At 40.1% G+C, this 6,952-nt stretch overlaps 1 pseudogene; it reads right to left on the reverse strand.

The window, feature by feature from the left end:
- Positions 1-928: 928 nt before the first annotated feature.
- LOC115271357 lies at positions 929-5,228 on the reverse strand (annotated as a pseudogene).
- Between the last annotated feature and the right edge of the window lie 1,724 nt (positions 5,229-6,952).

Raw genomic sequence — 6,952 nt, forward strand, 5'->3', positions numbered from 1 at the left:
TTTTTATTTTAATCCTTTGGACAGCAAATGCATTTATTTTAGTGCATGGGGGGCAGGATTGTTCATGGAATGATAATCAAGGTATTAATCATTTGGTAAGCTAAATTTTCTTAAGGCCTAATTTACCCTGGTGGAGGCACATAGAGTGCATGGAGGTACAAGCTGCAGTGAAAGGCTCTGGCAGGTGGGAGGCAATGGGGAAAGGCTCTGGCAGCAGAGAGCTGCCACAGCCTTTCTCTGCACTGGGGGAATGTTCCAGCAGTAGGATGTTACACTGCTAAAAAGAGCAGTGTATACAGAGGAGGTACAGCTTGGGTATATAGAAAGCCATGTAGGGTATGTACCCTAGAGCAGGGGTAGTCACAACAACAAAAATTGTGGCCTCAGAGTGCTGGTGGCTTTTCTCTTGTTGGTGGCAGCTCTGACAATTTTTTCTAAAATACTTAATTAACTTTGGGAAAAGCAAATACATTTGAGTATATACATGCCCAAATCATTGTAATTTTTATATGTAGGGTATATTTTGTTGCAAACTCAATAATAAAAGTAATGTACAACACTCTCCATTCTTTACTGGACATAAACACAATAGAAACACAAATAAGGTGCTTTGCACATTCTTGGTTTTTGTTGTTGTTGTTTCTTTTGCGTTTTTGGTAGAAGGTGGATGTCTGTACAACAATTCTGAACTAAATTTAAAAATGCTTTTACATAATAAAAGTCCAAATAATGATGAAAAAACAAATCTGCAAATAACTCCAAAACTTCTCTCTTTCACAGACACAGACCAAACAAGAATCAATCCAATCCAGTATTAATAATGATAATAGTAAGAACAAACATAAACCTGTTATATTGTAGTTTACTCTAACAGTGTAATCATAAAGTTCTGGGTTTTAAGACATCAATTGTGTGGATTAGACTACTTTCAAAATTTCAGGAGCTCTTTGAATGGAAAGTCTGCAGGATCACGGGTCTCCCGTGAAAATAAAAGGGAAACATTCAGGCTTAGCATCTGTGATGCCGTTTGGTACTTGTTCTTCAGAAAATGCAGTGTACTGAATGCTTTCTCACACAGCACAGTAGTAGAAAACAGGGACAAAAAAGGCAAAGCAACTTTATCTAGGGGTTTGTAGATGTCCTCAAACAGATATACATCACTTCAGAACTCCTGTACTGTGACGGAGAGTTGACTGAAGTATGTTTTCATTCTTGCATCATTGTGCATTTGCAGCATGAGGTACTTGAGATTGCTTAAATCCAGAGTCAAAGGAAGCTAATCTGTCTTGCAATGCAGTTAGTTTGTTTGGAGCCAGAAAACCTGAACCAGAATTGCTGAATGGGTTGGTCATGAAAGTGTACTGATGGAAAAAGTTTCCATCACTAAAACAATTTTCAAGATCTCTGAGAGGATACTCAGGTATTCTGTTACAGCTAAGCTGACCTTTCACTGTGCATTCTCATACTTATAGCTGAGAAACTGACTAAGCTCATAAAAAACTGAAAAGTCCCGTTCCTCTTGTAGGCCCTGGATGATGTCAGTGATTGTCATTCTGAATGTATGAATTACTTCAATGCTGTCAAATATCGTAAGCTGAGGTTTCTGAAGCTCCAGGTTCAAAGAAGCAAGCTTTGGTAAAAACTCCTTTCCAAAAGAGCAAACAACCACATACTTCTGGATCTTGTAGCTTTTGGGACAGTTCCAGCAAAACTATGTGTAACCCCCAAGGAGATTACCTAGATTCTGAGTGCTGGTAGCTCAGGGAGAGACACACTGTACCTGGTAGGGCGGGTGAGCCAAGGCAGACTCACAGTCTGTGTGGCAACCATTAGGGAGTGAAATGCCCCTTCCCTGAGAGCTCAGGAGAGGGGAGAAGCCATTTTGGAGCAGTTTGGAGCCAGCCAGGGAAAGGAAAGGACAGGCTGTGTGTGTCCTGGTGAGTCCCAGGACTGTATGCAGGGTTCCCCCTGAGAACAGGCCTCTGGAGACCTGAAAGCACAATCCCTCATCTTGAGCCTTTCCCTCTCCAAGGAGACTCCCAGTTTGTAGAGCTTTGGTGGGGAAACTTTCCCCCGCCAAGCTGAGTAAGCCCTCCAGCTCTCTAGGTGAGATCAGTCGCCATACAGCCAGCTCTGCTCTGGTTGCTAGTCTAGGGCTGCTGCCTGCTTTGAGTGTGTTTGAGTGCTGGGGTGGGAGCCTAAAGTTTGGATTTTAGTATAGTTTTGTAATCTGTACCTTGAAACCTGCACCCCTTTGTGGTGAGGGGAAATCCTGGCACCAGAAGCAGCCTGACTCCTGCATGAAGAGGACACCTGCCAGCTGTGGTCGTCAGCTCTCTGCAGTGACTGAGGACTCCAGAGCCATCTCTAAACCTGATGATCATTCATAATGTTTGTGAGTGCACCGATAAGGTCTGAGGCCTTTTTCTACAGTAAGCAGCCAGCAGCCAGATTAGGACAGCAGCAGCCATGAACTAAGAAGCAGAAAGTCACATCCTCACATCTCATCTAATTTACATTCAATGTAATATCAGACTATTAAGAAAGTGCTCCTGTCCTAAGAGTACCCACCATCACCAGATAAAGAAACAGATCTTAAGATGTTTAAAGAAAACTTTGTCTGATAGCAGTCTATCTGGCAAGAAACCATTTATCAACAGTTGTGATTATGAAATATATACATCTATTGTTTTGTCTTAACGGTCCCCACTTCTCTGTTGTTTAGCTATATGGTGTCTGTCTGATTCTTTAATTGTTTCTGTCTGTTGCATAACTAATTTTGCAAGATTTAAATCAACTAAAGTGTTGGGATATGATTGGTTAAATAATTGTTTTGTAATGACCTAGGATTGGTGAAAAATACTGTTTTGTAGTATTTTAGTTTAAAATGATTGGTTAAGGTATATCTAAGCAGGACTCAAGTTTAACTATATACACTGGGGTCCAAAAGGAAGTTCTTTGGAACCTAACTCTACGACACATCCCCCAGATGATCTAATCTTGACTGGCCATCAAGAAAAGTTCATCTGCCTAATTGGGAGCGGTGAGCATTGTGTGCTCAGCGTGTGTATTCTGTTTTGGTACCTGTTAATAAATAGAGGTTAAGGATATTACTGTGTAATGCTCTTTGACTGGTAAAAGGCACTGCAAACCCACAGAGGATTATGGCCCATGCCCCAGGAATTGGATAAGGTGTCTTTCGCCCAGAGCCCTAGGAACTGGGAAAGAGTGGTGGTGCCTAAATTAACTGGGCTATGCCTTGAGCCCATGGAAGGGTAAAGATGGGGTGCCCTAGATCGTGTGGGTAACACACCATTTTTTAGTTATCTAGTCAGGGAAATTTTTTGGGAAACCCCTTACTTCCTGAACTGTGTCCTCAAGCTAGGGGGTAAGGGTTTGGAGATTTTCTTACTTGCTGCCTATTAAATCTGCAGAGGGGCTTACCACTGTATCTCACTTGTGAGTCTCTTGGGCTGTACTGAACCCAGTCAGCCACAATGTTAACTGCTGCACAGAAGAAATTGTGGTCACAGGTCATCAAAGGCCCCTACAAAGTATGCGTGCCAACAGGACACTAATATTATGTTGACTGTATCAGATCACGTGACTGGGGAAATTCATGGGTATTATCAGCATGGGCACCAATGACCCTGAGAATAGTGTTTTATGCTGTTATGTTATATTTATCTCCTGTTTAATATAATTACCGTGTTAAATATATTGTATGCATTTGTGTTATTTCTTGGAAGTCTCCAACTATCTAGCAAGTAGGTGGAGGTTACCCTGTGATTAGAATTTTCCTCCCAAGCTGCGCTGATTACCTTGCCAGGAAGGAGCAAGGGGGGTGGAAGCACCATCAAATAAATTAAAATGGGAAGAAAAAGAAGTTACACCCTGCTGAGTGGGTGGCAGGATCCAGAAGAACCCAGGCCTGTCCATCAAAACCTGTAAAGAAATTGGCTCTAAAGGAGGTAACTGGATGGACAGGGGGTGCTACATGCGTTCAAACTCTCAGCGAGCTCAAACTAAGCCAGTGGACCAGGTTGTAATTCAGCAGCACCTTATGTGTCTCACAGCCTGTTTCGCACAGAGTTGCGAATCTCCCTTTATTGACAAAACAGTGAAACAAAAAAGTTTCTTAGTGCAGCTTTTTTTGGAAGCTGTTCAGCACCCTTATAGCCGCTGCCCCATCAGCTGTCAAGCTGCACAGATTTTCAAAGCTAAGGCAGCACTTCTCCATTCTCACCCGAACACATTCAAAAATGTGTTTGCCAGTTGGCCTATCGCTGAGGTTCACCTGACATTAAACACCTTCAGAAAAACAATGGTGATCACAATAAAAAAAACATACACATACAATGTCCTTGGGATTCCTCATGACATCAAGGCTTCAAGGCTCTAATCCAAGCACAGGCTGTAGAAAGGGCTCCCTGTGACTTTTTCAGCTGTTTCCCTTTTGTTGAAAATTCGCCAGATCTCTTGTGCTCCTCTGCAACATGCCGTTGCTCAGTAGTATCTCTCTGGTTGTATGGCCCGAACAATTTTCTTCATGAGTTCTCTGTTGCTGAATGGTTTCCTTGCTTTCCCCAAAAGAAGTGCAACTTTAGAAGTAGCCACCTTATCTGATCATCTTTATTCAAAAAATCTCTGAGCTGTCGCTGTTGTCTATTGAGCTCAGTTATTGCATCATTTAACAATTTGCACCTCTGAAACTCCCCTTTGTAATTCTGTTCAACTTCCGCTGCATGAGTGCTATAGTGTCACTGCATTGCATAAATTTTAATTTGATGAATTTCTTTCTTAAAAACTGTGCACACTGCAATTTTCTCAGAAATGGAAACTGATGGCTTCAGAAACACAAGAAACTGCGTTTCCCACTGGTCCTGAAATGTTCATTTTTCTTCCTTCCATATTCTGCTTTTCTTAGCAGAAAGTGGCTCCTCTGGGATTGTCTCTGTATCACATTCATGGTCATCTTCTGGCACTGATTTTTTGAAAAACTTTCTGATATCCATGCATGTTTTTAACTCTTCACCGTCTGCCACAAACAATCTTAACCCACCCAAACACCACACTGATCTTGCTGATGATGATGTTGGCCAATAGCCACTTACAGAGCTACAGTTGCGTGAGATGTAAACATAGCGATTAGCCAATGAATACACTTTTTGAATTGAAAGAAAACCACACCTATGTGGTTCAGCTCTGCCTGCACTGTACTGTAACATTTAGAAGGGAATGACTGAACATTATGATGTATGGTGTTTACAAGGCAACTTTAATACTTACTATCTCAGCGACTGTTGGGGAGCTTTGGAGGCTATCACGGCCACAAAAAATTCTACTGGTGGACGCATTTGAGAAACGCTACCCTAGGGTTCAGGCATGTCTTTATTCTACTTGCCTAAGCAATTCCTGATTGTCTACATTGCTATTTATAATTGTGCTAGACGGGTGTGCAGTATATGTACTCTACAAACCACCATAAATATAGACGTAGCCTAAAGCTGTCAATCCCTCAATCAAATAAAGTCTTGCAATTTTCAGAAATCTGAAGTACAGATCTCATGATTCAATCAATTCCTACATGTGTAAATGTCATTGTTTTAATGATCCAGTTTATGTTTTTTTTAGTTTAATCCTTCAGATAGCAAACACATTTATTTTACTGTGTGGGCGGAGAAGGGGAAGGAGTGTTTGTGAAATGATAATCAAGGTATTAATCACCTGGTAATTTTACTTTTCTTCAAGAGACTGTCAGTGCCTAACTAGCTTCGGTCCAATATTTAGGTTTTTAAAAAAAAAATTCACAGAACCAAAGCTAAAGAGGATTTTATATTACAAAAATTAAAACACTTTTTAAAAATAAATATCACCAGGGCTGTGGTGAACGCAAATAAACCGCTGGGATAGGATATGAGCACTGAAAAGTGAAACCAAATAGAAATTAACTGAATTAAAGTGAAATGTATCTGTTTCATTTCACTGTCCAAGCTCGGTGACTGGTAAAAGTCCATTCAGTTTTAAAAATTCATTAAGTTTGAATATTCTAAGACACCAAAAATTCCATGACCATCTGTGAGAGTGCACATTTACTGCATTATAGAGTTAACCAGGGACAATTTCTAGACTCTGAATTTGGTGTTAGCTGCGAGGACAGTTGTCTTATACTGCATAAGTAAGCCTAAATGCTGTTGTTTTTGATATCTAATAACCACCTCTGTTCATGGCTATTTCTGCAATAACCATTATGTACATATTGTAACTCAAGGAGATTAAAGTGTCTTCTGTTCAGAAAAGAGACTGTCAAAGTATCACCTGGGTGTTCTACGTTATTGTCTGATTTTCAAGGGTGCTGGGTAGAGCAGGGTGAAAATTTTCAAATGAAAGTTTTTTTCAGCAAAAAAAATCTAGATTTGGTAACACCAAAACAGTTTGTTAATTCGTGTCAATTTTACCAAATTGTTTCAGTCAGAAAAAAACAAACAAACAAAAACAAAAAACATTTTCCACAAAGAATCAAAGCATTTTGTTCTTACATTTTGAAAAAAAAAAGATTCCTTCATTTGAAACAACTTTTTATTAAAAAAAAATATTTAGTTTTATTTAAAGGATGACCAAAAATGTTTCAAAATGGCCAAAATTGAAACAAAACAAAACAAAACAAGAAATATTTTTGGGTCAAGGGAAACATTTATTTTGTCAAAAGGAAACACTTACTTTACCTCAAAATACTGGGGGGGGGGTGGGGGAGAGAGAGAAGGGATGCAAGTATTATCGGAATTTGGGGCCTGTTCCTGCAAGGTGCAAAGGTCTACTGAGAGATGCTGTATGGCTTAAACTGCAAGACCGAACCCTGCATGGAACAAATGTACATCTTATCTCACCGTGAGTGCAAGAAAAAAGTGTCTTACCATTTCACTGTCAATTTTTTTTCAATGATATGTATTAT

Source organism: Terrapene carolina, unplaced genomic scaffold (assembly GCF_002925995.2).
Source record: "Terrapene carolina triunguis isolate 2854851 unplaced genomic scaffold, T_m_triunguis-2.0 Scaffold580, whole genome shotgun sequence".
Classification (NCBI taxonomy): Eukaryota; Metazoa; Chordata; order Testudines; family Emydidae; genus Terrapene; species Terrapene triunguis.